The sequence below is a fragment of the Astyanax mexicanus genome, chromosome 14, assembly GCF_023375975.1.
Source record: "Astyanax mexicanus isolate ESR-SI-001 chromosome 14, AstMex3_surface, whole genome shotgun sequence".
NCBI classification, from domain to species: domain Eukaryota; kingdom Metazoa; phylum Chordata; class Actinopteri; order Characiformes; family Acestrorhamphidae; genus Astyanax; species Astyanax mexicanus.
This window is the reverse complement of record NC_064421.1, coordinates 31,395,772-31,409,519: the sequence shown is the minus strand read 5'-3', so window position 1 is coordinate 31,409,519 and position 13,748 is coordinate 31,395,772. Positions and strand designations below refer to the sequence as shown.

The 13,748-nt window shown below is 39.4% G+C and overlaps 1 protein-coding gene across 1 annotated transcript in view; it reads left to right on the top strand.

Moving 5' to 3' along the window:
- The first annotated feature begins 8,699 nt into the window (after positions 1-8,699).
- Positions 8,700-13,748, top strand: part of htr1d (5-hydroxytryptamine (serotonin) receptor 1D, G protein-coupled) — a 73,104-nt gene continuing 68,055 nt past the window's right edge. The window contains exon 1 of the mRNA XM_007244597.4: positions 8,700-9,052. The gene's annotated coding sequence lies outside the window, so the exon portion shown is untranslated. The remainder of the gene's footprint in view (positions 9,053-13,748) is intronic.

Genomic DNA, 13,748 nt, shown 5'->3' with positions numbered 1-13,748 from the left:
GACTGGTCACTGCTGGGGGCAGATCTCTCTCTCTCTACATTATTAAACAGATTCTCTCCATCTTTTGACCTCTGCTCTTCTGCTCTTCATTCCCCTCCTTTAAAGCTCAGCGTAACACCAACCCAATCCAGTCAACAGCTAATACTGCCTCTTTCTGTTCTATTCTATTCTATTCTATTCTGTTCTATTCTACACCACATTTAAGGGTCATTATTAACTGTTCAATTTTGCAACTGGAGACCTTATATATTTTGAAAATAAGTCATAATATTTTGAGAATAAAGTTATAATTATTTCAAGAAAAAAGTTGTTATATTTAAAAAATAGTCATAATATGTAAAAAAGTCATAAAAAGGCATGTTTTTCCTACATAAATAATATTTTGAGAATAAACTTGTTATATTTCAAAAATACAGTCTATACAGTTATTTTGAGAATAAAGTCATAATATTTCCAGAATAAAGTTCTAAATATTTCAGAAATAAAGTCATATTTTAAGTCATGATAAGTTGACAATAAAGTTGTAATCATTTCAAGAAAAAAGTCTTAATATTTAAAAAATAAAAATAAATATAAAGTCATAATATTTCCAAAATAAAGTCATAACATTTTGAGAATTAAGTCATTATATTTATTATAAAAAAAAATTGTTGTTTAGAAAATACAGTCGTAATATAAAAAAAATAGTCATTATATTTAAAAAATAGTCATAATATTAAAAAAATAAAATCATAACTTTTCCGGAATAAAGTCATAATATTTCCAAAATAAAGTCATAATATTTCGAGAATAAAGTTGTGATTATTTTGTTAATAAAGTCACAATTTTTTGAGAATAGTCATAATATTTCAAGTCGTAATAAGTCGTAATAGTATATAAAGTATAATAATGAAATACTAATATATAATATAAAAATAAAATCACATTATTTGAAGAACATAAAAAAATTATATTTCAAGAATAAAGTCATAATACTTTGAGAATATTGTTATAAAAAGTTTGAGAATAAAGTTAAAATATTTTGATAAAGTAATAAAGCCATAATATTTTGACTTTATTGTCAAAATATAAAATTTTGATAAAAGCTGTAATTACTTTGAGAATACAGTTGTGAAATAAAAAAAAAACATACTTCGCTCTGACCCCGGCTGTCTTAGCAGTGGTGGTTTTTAAGTTAAGTCACCAAGTTGTTAATAAAGGGTTAAGGGTTCGATACTTGGGATTGTTTACTGTAAGAAAGCCACCAAATAAATAGTTCTTTGCATAGTTGTCAGTTTAGCATCTGATTACTGCTGGGCTGGTGTACATTCTTAACAAATTGAATTTCTGCCATTAAGTGGATTTTTTGGGTTGTGCTTCTCCAGCAATCAAAGAGATCCTATTAAAGACTGATGATACACACTCTGTAGGGTTCTCTGATGGAGGCATGAGGTACCTCTGGGTGTTGCTAACAGACAGTATGTTAAGTAAACTTAACATTTCAATGTTGATTTATAAGTATTGTGTTTAACTTTTCTCTACCATTTAATATAAAAAAAATGTACATTTCTTTTCCAACATTAGTATTATTTCAAATACATTCCGATGTTTAGGGTTGGTAATGTGCCAGGTGGGATGTGCCAGTTGAAGTTTTCCATTTTACATTAAATTAATGTGCACGGTTTCACAAGCTAGCATGCTAACGTGCTAACTCTTTTAAAATAACTATGAAATCAGAACAGGAATATAAGACTTGACACATCTGGTTGACAGAAACTGTTGTATACTTATTAAGTTGCCATGCGCTTCCTCATCCTGATTTAACAGCAACACAGCAAATAGAAAAGGACACCATCACTTGTTTGACAAGTCAGATCCGGTGCTGAACAGTGCAGTGCAGCTTTAGAAACATGTTAGCTCTGCAGAGAGAAAAGAGAAAAGAGGCCACGGAGAATCATTCCACTAAAAGCTGCAGTTCGAGGATAATGTGTTCCAATTTCTCAGTTGGAAACTCTCCTGCTTGGATTTCACCGTGTAAAAATGGAATTCCAATTTATATTCAAATTCCTCTCAGTGTTTTGGGTAAAAAAAAGCCTTTATGTTTTTTTTTTGCTTAAAACTTATGAATCTTCAGTCTTGAACTTGAGGAGCACTTTATAAAATTTGTCATCATAGTGGCGTCCCACAGGGCCCAGCCTTAGGCCTCTTTTTCATTAGTACTCAAACATGAATCCCAGTCAAACAACACACCTTTGAACTGAAGAGTGCTGCTGTTAAGGGTAGAGTGGCATTGCTCTAATAAACATCTGTTCTGGGGCACCGAGTGGTCCAGCAGTCTAAAGCACTGCCAATATGATCGGGAGATTGCTGGTTTAATTCCCGGTCATGCAGCTTGCCATCAGCGGTCGAACCCCTGAGAAAGCACAATCGTCCTTGCTCTCTCTGGGTGGGAAGATGACACTCTTTTCCCTCGGCCCTCTAAAGGGTGATGTTGATCATCACAAGGCGTCTGTGAGCTGATGTATCGCAAACGTACAGTGGCCTAGAAAGGCACATTGCAACAACATTTACAAAGCAAACAAAAAGATGACAATGCAACTACATTAAGAAAACGCAAGAAACAAAAAGAGGACACCTACTAAAAAACTACCAAAAGCCCATGACAGAAGCTTGCTTTGCTGTGCTGGCTGAGCCTAGACAGGTGAGTGGAGGACAGAAGTTTGTTCATGTCAACAGCTAAACAGTGCCCTCTAGAGGCCGGGAGCATTTCGGTGTGGCAAATGTATTTGCTTTTCTGAAATGCTGCGTTTTCTTATCTACATTTCTTAATGTAGTTGAGTTCTTTGCGGAGTTGTTTGCTGCGTTTTCTTAATGTACAGGGGTTGGACAATGAAACTGAAACACCTGTTTTTAGACTACAATAATTTATTGTCCTGACGGACAGGTCTGGTGGAAACAGGAGAGTTGAGGTGCGCATTGAATTCTGCTGTGATTTGGGCAGCCGTGGTTTTATGTTTTTTGGATACAATCCGGGTTAGCACCCGAACATCCCTTTCAGACAGCTTCCTCTTACAGCGTCCACAGTTAATCCTGTTGGATGTGGTTAGTTCTTCTTGGTGGTGTGCTGACATTACCCTGGATACCGTGGCTCTTGTTACATCACAAAGACTTGCTGTCTTGGTCACAGATGCGCCAGCAAGACATTCACCAACAATTTGTCCTCTTTTGAACTCTGGCATGTCACCCATAATGTTGTGTGCATTGCAGTATATTGAGCAAAACTGTGCTCTTACCCTGCTAATTGAACCTTCACACTCTACTCTTACTGGTGCAATGTGCAGTTAATGAAGATTGGCCACCAGGCTGCTCCAATTTAGCCATGAAACCTCCCACGCTAAAAAGACAGATGTTTCAGTTTCATTGTCCAACCCCTGTAGTTGCGTTGTCATCTTTATATTTAGTGTGTTTTCTTAAAGTATTTGCGTTTCATGTGCCTTTCTGGGCCACCGTAGAACCGAGACGCTGCACTTTCCTCTGAGTGCACTGTGATGCTACTCAGCAGTGCTGCATAAGCAGCAGTCCAGAAAGAGACGGTGGCTGACTTTACATGTATCAGAGGAGGCATGTGCTAGTCACTTTACCCTCCTTGTGTTGTGGCTTCACTAGTGATAGGCAATATACAGCTGACTAACAGCTGAATGGGTGGTCCCAATTGGCCTTGCTAATTTGGGAGAAAATGGGAAAAAAATTATATAAATGATAAAGAATATGTTTTAAAAAATCTTAAAGCGCTATTGGGTGGCTTCTCACAGCCCGCGCCTAACTGACGAATTACGTGTAAATTGTTGCTTGCTAAGACCTTACTGGCAAAGTATTCTCACTGCGCTGCTTTAACAAGGTCTCGGCGCATAGATCCCATCCAGCACAAACACGCAGAAAGATTCCAGCACACAGGGTAGCCGAGGTGTCTGTTCATTAGAATGGAGAGGGAGGAGAGGAAAGAGATACAAGGCTCAGTAACTGAGGTTTCCCTGGGGTCTGTGTGTGTGTGTGTGTGTGTGTGAAAGAGAGAGAAGGGAGAGTCTTTGGTGTTGTTCAATTACGAGGAAAAGGGGCTAAGCAGCAGACATAGCGAGAAAAAGAAAAAACAAAAGTACACAGAAACCTTGACAGCACTGTAGGGTAATACATAATACAGACGAATGATTGTGTGTGTGTGTGTGTGTGTAAATAAATCTGATGCAAGGGCAACTAAATAAACAGAAATATCTTGTAATTAATTGACCTGATGTTTAATTAACCTAAACGTTTTGATGATTTAAAAACCCACAGACGTTTTTCCATTTTAGCTGAAGCTCCAAAATAACAGTCCAACTTTTCTAACAGTAGAGAGTAAAGCTAAGCTGCTGTAATCAAGGAAACTTGTGTTTAGCACTGCAGACTTTGCTGTTTTACTAACATTTCTTGAGTATAAGTGTTGACGGGCCTGAAAACACAAACACAAAGTTATGAATGTATTTGTCCACTATTTTCATTATATTTAATTTTTCTAAAACAGGTTTCAGATCCAAAACTCAGTGTACTCATAACCGTCTGGAGTAATATAATTACAATAATGAAGTACAAAAGTAATAGGAATTAAGTGTGTTAGAGGTGTTAAGAGGGTAAGAGGGTATTTACCATGTATGACCATGTTTTGCCTGACTAGTCTCTGTTATACTGTTTATATTTACTGTTATATTCTTACTGACCCTGCCCCTTACTACTCCTGTAAGCCTAGCCCCTTAATTAATAAACTGTGTGTTTTGTGGTATCTGCGTGTGTCTGTTGTGTGTCTGGCCAATGTGACACAACAACAATTAAGATACAAGTGTTTTCCTTAATGATGACAATATTGGCAATTTATATTCTTAAATCTGGATTTCTTTTTCACAATTACTGACTTGCACCTAAATATTAGAATTGTTTGGATACAATGGGCTTTTAACAACTATGAACTTATTTTCAAATATGATGCTGTTGGAGTTTAAGCATGCATGAGAAATATACTAGCATATGAAGACCTTTTAGAGAAAGAGAATTCTTGGTGTATGAGGTACAGCTGTCACACTTAGGACATCACATAGCTGCAGAGAAGGCCCAGCGAGTAGAAATAAGCTGACCTATGACCTAGGTGATCTATCTGTGGAGAAACAATGTGGTCAGTCCTTATGAGGAAAAAAACAAAAGGGGTCTGTCCTAATGTAGAGGTGAATTTAAGTGTACAAATAGCTTTGTGCATGCAAGTGACCATGTACAGGGGTTGGACAATGAAACTGAAACACCTGGTTTTAGACCACAATCATTTTTGGTCTTGACGGACGGTTCTGATGGAAACAGGAGAGTTGAGGTGCACATTAATCTCTGCCTTGATTTGGGCAGCCGTGGTTTTAGGTTTTTTGGGTACAATCCGGGTTTGCACCCAAACATCCCTTTCAGACTGCTTCCTCTTACAGAGTCCACAGTTAATCCTTTTGGATGTGGTTGGTCCTTCTTGGTGGTGTGCTGACATTACCCTGGATACCGTGGCTCTTGATACATCACAAAGACTTGTGCCCTGTATGTCCGTACAATGCAACACAAGAATACATAAATGTTCCTGGTCCGAGGAGACGAGGGAGTTTGCAACCATTGGCAAGACCGTTACTATCTCACTGCAATAAAGCCTGCATCTCTTTGCTCTTGAAGTCTGCATACTTTTTGTTTGGTAAACAGCAACCCGAGGAAATCAGATCATGCGTTTTGAGATACCAGCTGTTGGGAAGAGATAAAACAAAAAAAAAACAACAATGCATCTTTATTCTAAAGTTTAAAGCCTAATAAGAGGCTTGCCACTTCTTAGCTTCCACACTAAGGTATAAATCCCAAGCTCTACTGAGGTAGTTTGCAATAGGTTATCAGCAAATAAGATGTTCCCAGTCATTCTCAGATATACTGTACTGCAAAGTTTTTAATTAAGGGATGAAATTAGTAGGGTACCTTCAGTATGGTGCTAAACGCAAATAAAACAATAGATAACTTCAGTATGGTGCTAAACGCACCATGACGTCTCCTTGCAAGAACAGATTGCCCTCATTCTGGGGATGTTTGCCAACCCCCATCCAAAGAGTCAAACACATGTCCGCAAACACATATCCACGTGTGCACACCAGCTTCTTTCTTCCCATTTATTTCTATTTCTATTTCATGCAGTTATCATCTCATTAGGAGCAGGGCGAAAGCGAGAGATGTGTGAACAGAGCGATGAGAAACAGGATGGCGCTGTGTTTTAATCTCATCCCGGGAGCCGTAATGAATCCTGGCAGGAGCATGACACCTCGCTAAAACCAGCCCATTGTCTCCGCAGAACCCTTATCTGTAGCGCTATTCGTCTCCCAGTGCGCAAACATCACCCCGCCGCAGGGGAAGTGGATATTTGTGTAAACGTTGCAGCGCTGCTGAAGGATTAGCCTGCTCTACGGCTGAGCACAGAGTCTATGTTTGACCACGTCACTCTTACTTAATGTTCCTGATGAGTTATAGACATTAATCTTTCTCCCCTTTTCTCACCGATGTGGCCCGTTTTAATTCGGGACGTGTCCTGAGGGTATCACAAAATAAGCTGATCTCTCTGGGGGTTAATTAAGTGGTGTTTTTGAACTTCTTAGAACTTCTTTAGACCCATGGTTCTCTTTCTTAATGTAGGATATGCATGTGGGCTCTCCTGAACGGGAGTTGCTTGTCTGTCCTTGTGGACAATGGGTGCCAGATGCTGCAGGTCATGGTAATTGCCACCCACTGTGCTGTCCACTTCAAGTGGTAATACTTTCTAAGACATATCCAGTATATCCCACCATCCATCTGGCACCCACTATCAGCAGACATCACTCATAACTTCCATAATTCACTTTACTTTGTCTTGCCATGAGCATGCTGGCCAGTATTCAACCTCACTCACAAGATAACACCCACAACTTATACAGGTGTAGGCAGTCCCAAGCTATCACCTGAGGTACAACTTCATGATCAATCAACATCGAACTGTCCCATATAAATAGGGCTCCGTATAAAGTTGGATATGGTTGTCTTAATGTTCCTAAGCAGTTCCTGATGGTTGCTAGGTGATTGCTCCATGGTTGCTCCAGGGTTGATGGTTGATGGTTTTCAATTAGGTTGTTAGACAAGTTTTTGCACTTCAACAAGGTTCTTCCAGGTTTTTTTTTTCGTTTTTTTTTTTACAAAAAAGGGCTTTCCGAGGAATCATCCATCAAAAGTGTATAGGAAATCAAACAGAGGGTAAGTGGGGTTTTTTATGCATTTTTAATAAAGGCAACAGTTTTATATGTTACCTGATGAATGCATAAATTGATATATGTTTATAGTTAAACAAACTGCTTTAAAAGGGTTTCCTGATCCAGATGAAAAGGAGTTCCTTCAATTGTTCTTTAGGATTCTTTTTTTCTAAATGAGTTAATCCCGATTCCTCTGTGTAAATGTATAAAGTATTTCTTATGAATATCTTCCCAAAGGGTAAATAAATCTCGGCTATATTACACTAATATCACCCTCCTCTGGATATATGTCTAATAGACAGGTTTAAAGGTGGGCCAGGCTGACATCAGCAGAACTCTGGCCAATCACAAAAGGCTCTAGCAAAGCTCCGCCCTCTCTTTAAGTCTGAGCAATCAGAATGGGCAAGCTGGTGAACTGTTGCCGAGTAGCATCACAGCGCATTCAGAGGAAAGCGCAGCAACTCAGTTCTCATACATCAGCTCACAGATGCCTTGTTCTGAGCAACATCACCCAAGAAGTGACGAGGGGAAAGAACGCCATATACCCACCCAGATTCAAACCAGCAATCTTCCGAACATAGTGGCAAGGCTTAGCTCGCTGGACCATTTAGAGCCCCACATCTCCTGTGTCATCTTCTGTGGAAGTGTTCTTCTAACTGCTTCCTGTGCTGGTGTAGCTATTCATCTAAATATATTAGACCTGTGTGGATGTATAATGACTTTTTTTTTAATTAATTTATTTGTTGTCTAACCAGAGGAGGATGGGTCCCCCTTTTATATATTAGCCTTTAGTGCATGTAATAGTACATGTGATAATATAAGGTACACTTGAGCCTTGGTTCCTCTCATTTTTTCTTCGTCCTCCAGCTTTGAGGGAGTTTTTATTTTATTATTATTTTTTTTTTTTTATCTGGATGCAGCAGTGCTGTTTTTTGATTGGCTGTTGGCTAGCTACATAAGCATGTGGCTTTTTCTGAACTTCTTCAGGAGAAAACCACTTGATGCTGCTAGAGGACAGTTTCCTTTATTTAAAACTGATACGATGACTGTAAACACACAGATACTTTTTCACAGGTTCAAAATAAATAGGGTTTTACTTTACTTAAAATAATTAATTAAATTTATTTTAACTAGTAAGAAATTGAAAAATAATACATTAAAATTAAATGTAGTAGTGCTGTATAAAATTGTGTTAGTAGTGCCTCGCCTGCTGCTCTGTGATTGGCTACTAGTATACCACCTCCTGTGTCAGGATTGGCTGGTAGTATTGCTGATTGACGGACTCATCCTGAGTCTTTACTACCCAGTCTAGCGCAGGGGGGCGGGGCTTGTATAAACACGAATGGGACTGGTTTCAGCTTCAGTACCGGCAAGTTCAGCTTAAGTATTAGAGAGAGAGAGAGAGCGCGCGCGAGTGATAGAAGGAGAGCGAGCGCGCGCACGGGGCGCTGGAAGCTCCTCTCGCGCTCCGCTGAACAGTTGCAGCTGCGCGTGCCGGGGAGTTGCGCGCTCCCCTCTCTTTTCCTGTTCTCTCAGTATAAAGTGAAGCCTGTTTCAGTGTTTCTGGCGCGCGCTCTCAGACCTGTAGCACTTTTATCTGTTTTGACGGTGGTTATGGTGTTTCCGCGAGACTCTGTGGGATGTTTATGTGAAATGGACTAGATAAAGCAGCTGATCTCAGACTGCAGGGGGAGGAAACTTCCTGCGCTGCTCTGATGGACTGAATGAGTGAAGAGGGCTGGAGATCTGCTCCACCTGCTGAGGTCAGTTCACTTTACTTTTTACACTTAACTGTAAATCTGAAGATGCACCTATGACTGTCCAATGAAAAACAAGCATTTCCATTTTTTGTTTTGTTTGATTTTTACTTTGCTACATAATTTGAACACACGAACTGTGCTTTACACCGTCTCAACATTTCTTGATGGATGGACCAATAGAAATTCCCTATAAATTACCTAAAATGAACTATTTTTACATTGATTTCCATTTAAAGTTAAGAAGGTGTTATCTCTCTCCTGTAAATTTGGGAGATGAGGATATAGATGTTTTTTTATTGGACATAACAGTAACTGTATACACTTTCTCACAGACAGGACAGGGTCTGTAGCCCTTGAGGTAATTTTAACTGTTCTTCAAGAAACCATCCATTGAAAATGGTTGCACTATTAAACAAAACATAATGATCTATGTAAATATATATACAACTCTGGAAAAAAATAAGTGACCACTTCAGTTTCTGAATCAAATTTGCTATTTATAGGTACAAGTTTGAGTAAAATTAACACTCTATAAACTACAGACAACATTTATTCCAAATAAAAATATTGTCATTTAGAGCTTTTTCTTTTAGAAGAAAACACGTTCATATTCATTAAGTTTTAAAAGTCCAGAAATCAGTATTTGGTGGAATAACACTGGTTCACTGTTTCACAGTTTGTGATCACAGTTTTCATGCATCTTAACATGTTCTCCTCCACCAGTCTTACACACTGCTTTTGGATAACTGTATGCCACTCCTGGTACAATAATTCAAGCAGTTCAGCTTGGTTTGATGGCTTGTGATCACCCGTCTTCCTCTTGATTATATTCCAGAGGTTTTCAACTTGGTAAAATCAAAGAAAATCTAAATTTTTAAGTGGTCTCTTATTTTGTCTCAGAGATATATATCATCCCAACACCCTATTGGTTCATACAAGATCCATCACACCTAGCAGAGAACATAGCAGACGTATGTAGTCTAGTATGAAGATGATCCGTGCAGAGAGAAAAAAAAAACAAGACCCAAACGTCCATTTATGCTTCTTTAATATATTTACATTCTACTAAATTACATTCATTTTCAATGGGAATGTATGCAGCAGAAACACGCAGCATAGTGCATTTCAAATGTATCAATATTAACATTCATTCCCCTTACATTACTTTTTTTTTACTTAAAGAGTAAAAAGCTTATTTTTAAACCCTAATATCTATACGTCTAACTGAGAAATTTATGAGACTACTTTTCACCCTTTTGTTTTTTACTGTTAGAAGCTTTGTATTCAGACAAGATGATTAGCTGCGATTGAAACACAAAACTCATTATTTAAAAGTACATGTATCTCCCTCATCTGCTAACTTGAATTGGACAGTAGGTACAGATTCCTCCCTCAGACGACGTCTTATTTGACCCTTGTACACCTGGTGTAGTTAGTGGTTAATTGGTGTTTGCAGTGTGTCCTTGGTGTGTTTACACCGACAGTCCAGTGAATTCTGGACATGATCTGATTGCTGGAAACACAGGCTGATGGAAGGTCTGAACAGCCTGAGATAAAAGCTGTGTCAGCAGGAGGCAATGCTCCAGAGATTGAAACACACACACACACACACACACACACAGAGTGCTGTATTGCACACAACCAATGCAGTTAAGCAGGGGAACAGTAACACTAATGAAGCAATTATATTGAATTTCAGTTTTCAATTTCAGTCTCTCTCTCTCTCTCTCTCTCTCTCTCTCTCTCTCTCTCTCTCTCTCTCTCTCTCACTTTCTCTCCATTTCTCATCTATCTCTCTAATTCTCTCCATCTCTAATCTCTCTCTCTCACCTGTCTATCTCACTCTATCTCTCACCTGTCTCTCTCACTCTCTCCATCTCTAACCTGTATCTCTCACTCTCTCTCCATCTCTTACTACTTTTTCACTTGCTCTCCATCTCTATCTATCTCTCACCTGTCTCTCTCACTCTATCTCTCACCTGTCTCTCTCACTCTCTCTCCATCTCTTACTTCTTTCACTTGCTCTCCATCTCTCACCTGTCTCTCTTGCTCTTTCTTCATCTCTAACCTGTCTCTTTCACTCTCTCTATTAGAGTTGCACGGTGTACCGAAGGTTCGATTCTTTTTCGATACTACGTCATCACAAACGATTCGGTTCTTTAGCGTCCGATGCTTTCGATACTGTATATAGCCCAGTCACTAGCTTCAAATGAGTCAAATTAGTAGGCGCGATTTGATTCAGTTCATAAGAAAACTGATTCACACCGCAGCAGTCGGTGTGGCAGGATTCAGATAAACTTAGTGTTCTGAACAAATGAATCGATTCACGCGCAAGCCAGCAGTGCAGCAGCGAGTGTAGAATGGCGACGGCTAAAATAACAGATGTCTCTCGTCCGCGACTTGTGGACAAAACGGGCGCGAGGAGTGAAGTGTGGGAAAATAGTCTGAGATGTAGGCATCTGTTTTTTATTTATATTTATATTTTTAAATAAAATAACGAAAACTGAAAGTGAAACTAAACTACTTTATTTATTAGCGCTGTTTTCACTCCCGCAGTTGTACAGCGGGGGGTGTTGTGCCGATTCTGTCCGCGAAGCGGGAGTCGGATTCAGTAGCGGATTCGGCACAAGCGCGGCGGCACCTCGCGGTCCGCGGTGTTAGTTGTAAGCGCTCGCGCTAGCCGCAAAATACGACAGAAAACACTGAGGGAGCTGCAGACTTATGTGTGGGACTAGAATATGAGCACGAGGAGATCAAAGAGAACCTTTACCTGTGAGTAGCTCACATCAGAACACGCAAATCTCTCTCTCACTCTCGCTGTGTCTCTCTCTGTCTCTCTCTCTCGCACGTGAACGCCTCCGCGTTTGACCTGCAGCACTGTGTTTAGCTGTTCTTAAAAATCATTTTAATTAAATAATAGTTCTATGCTTCTATGTTACAGTGTTATTTAACATAATTCTGATCATATTTCGCTCATTCATTTAGCAGACAAGCACCCTGATCTATACAAAGAGCTGAGAAGTCGACAGGTTAGTGGAGTTAGTCAAGATACACTCTGTCTGTAGCTTTACTAAGATTTACTAGCGACTGCTAGTAAATCACGTTAACACGGAGAGGAGTGTGCAGGAGTTTTGTTTTGGACCCGTGGTTTTCTCTATTTCTCCATTATCCCATTGGCTGTGAAACATGAACTCAAGATGTTCACGTTTTCGCGTTTCCATCGCAAATCTGTGGTCAGGCACGTAGCCTGCTTGATCGTTACACTGAACATGGGCTTATTAAAAACGGTAAACGGTTGATTAATAAAACGGAGCAGTGAGTGTTAAAATGAACATAACATTGTAATGTTCTTCTGTCTCTTTATTTTCCTTATTCAGAACTTAACTTCTGCCCGCCCGTCAGGTTCACATAGTCAGGCTACCATTACCTCTGGTTTTAGTTTTAGTTTTTAGGAAGTGGAAGTAGATAATTATGTTATAGTTAAGGTTATAATAACGAAACTTGTTTTTTGTTCAAATGTTTCATTTTAGAATAAAAACGTTTGCACCGATTGTTCAGTGTTCAATCCAGTTCAGTCAAAAATAAACATTTTATGTTCAGATATTTTTATTGTTTTTTTTTTTCTTCCAAGTATCGTTTTGGTATCGAGAATCGTGATACTACAGTTGGTATCGGTATCGAAGTCAAAATTTTGGTATCGTGACAACCCTACTCTCTATCTCTCACCTGTCTTTTTCACCCTCTCAATGTCTCACATGTCTCTCTAACTCTCTCCATCTCTAACCTGTCTCTCTCACACTCTTAATCTCTCACCTGTCTCTCTCACTCTCTCTCTCCATCTCGTACTTCTTTCACTTGCTCTCCATCTCTGTCTATCTCTCACCTGTCTCTCTCACTCTCTCTCCATCTCGTACTTCTTTCACTTGTTCTCCATGTCTGTCTATCTGTCACCTGTCTCTCTTAATCTTTCTTCATCTCTAACCTGTCTCTTTCACTCTCTCTCTATCTCTCACCTGTCTTTTTTACCCTCTCAATGTCTCACATGTCTCTCTAACTCTCTCCATCTCTAACCTGTCTCTCTCACACTCTCAATCTCTTACCTGTCTCTCTCACTCTATCTCTTTTAATCTCTTATCTGTCTCTTTCACTGTCTCTCATCTCTTACCTGACTCTCTTACTCTCTCTCCATCTCTCACCTGTCTCTCTAACTCTCTCCATATCTTCACTGTCTCTCTTACTCTCTCTCACCATCTCTCACCTGTCTCTCTCACTCTCTCTCCATCTCGTACTTCTTTCACTTGTTCTCCATCTCTGTCTATCTGTCACCTGTCTCTCTTAATCTTTCTTCATCTCTAACCTGTCTCTTTCACTCTCTCTCTATCTCTCACCTGTCTTTTTTACCCTCTCAATGTCTCACATGTCTCTCTAACTCTCTCCATCTCTAACCTGTCTCTCTCACACTCTCAATCTCTTACCTGTCTCTCTCACTCTATCTCTTTTAATCTCTTATCTGTCTCTTTCACTGTCTCTCATCTCTCACCTGTCTCTCTAACTCTCTCCATATCTTCGCTGTCTCTCTTACTCTCTCTCCATCTCTCACCTGTCTCTCCCACTCCCTCTCTCACCTGTCTCTCTCTCTCTCCATCTCTTACCCGTCTCTCTCCCTCTCTCTTCATCTGTCACCTGTCTCTCCCACTCT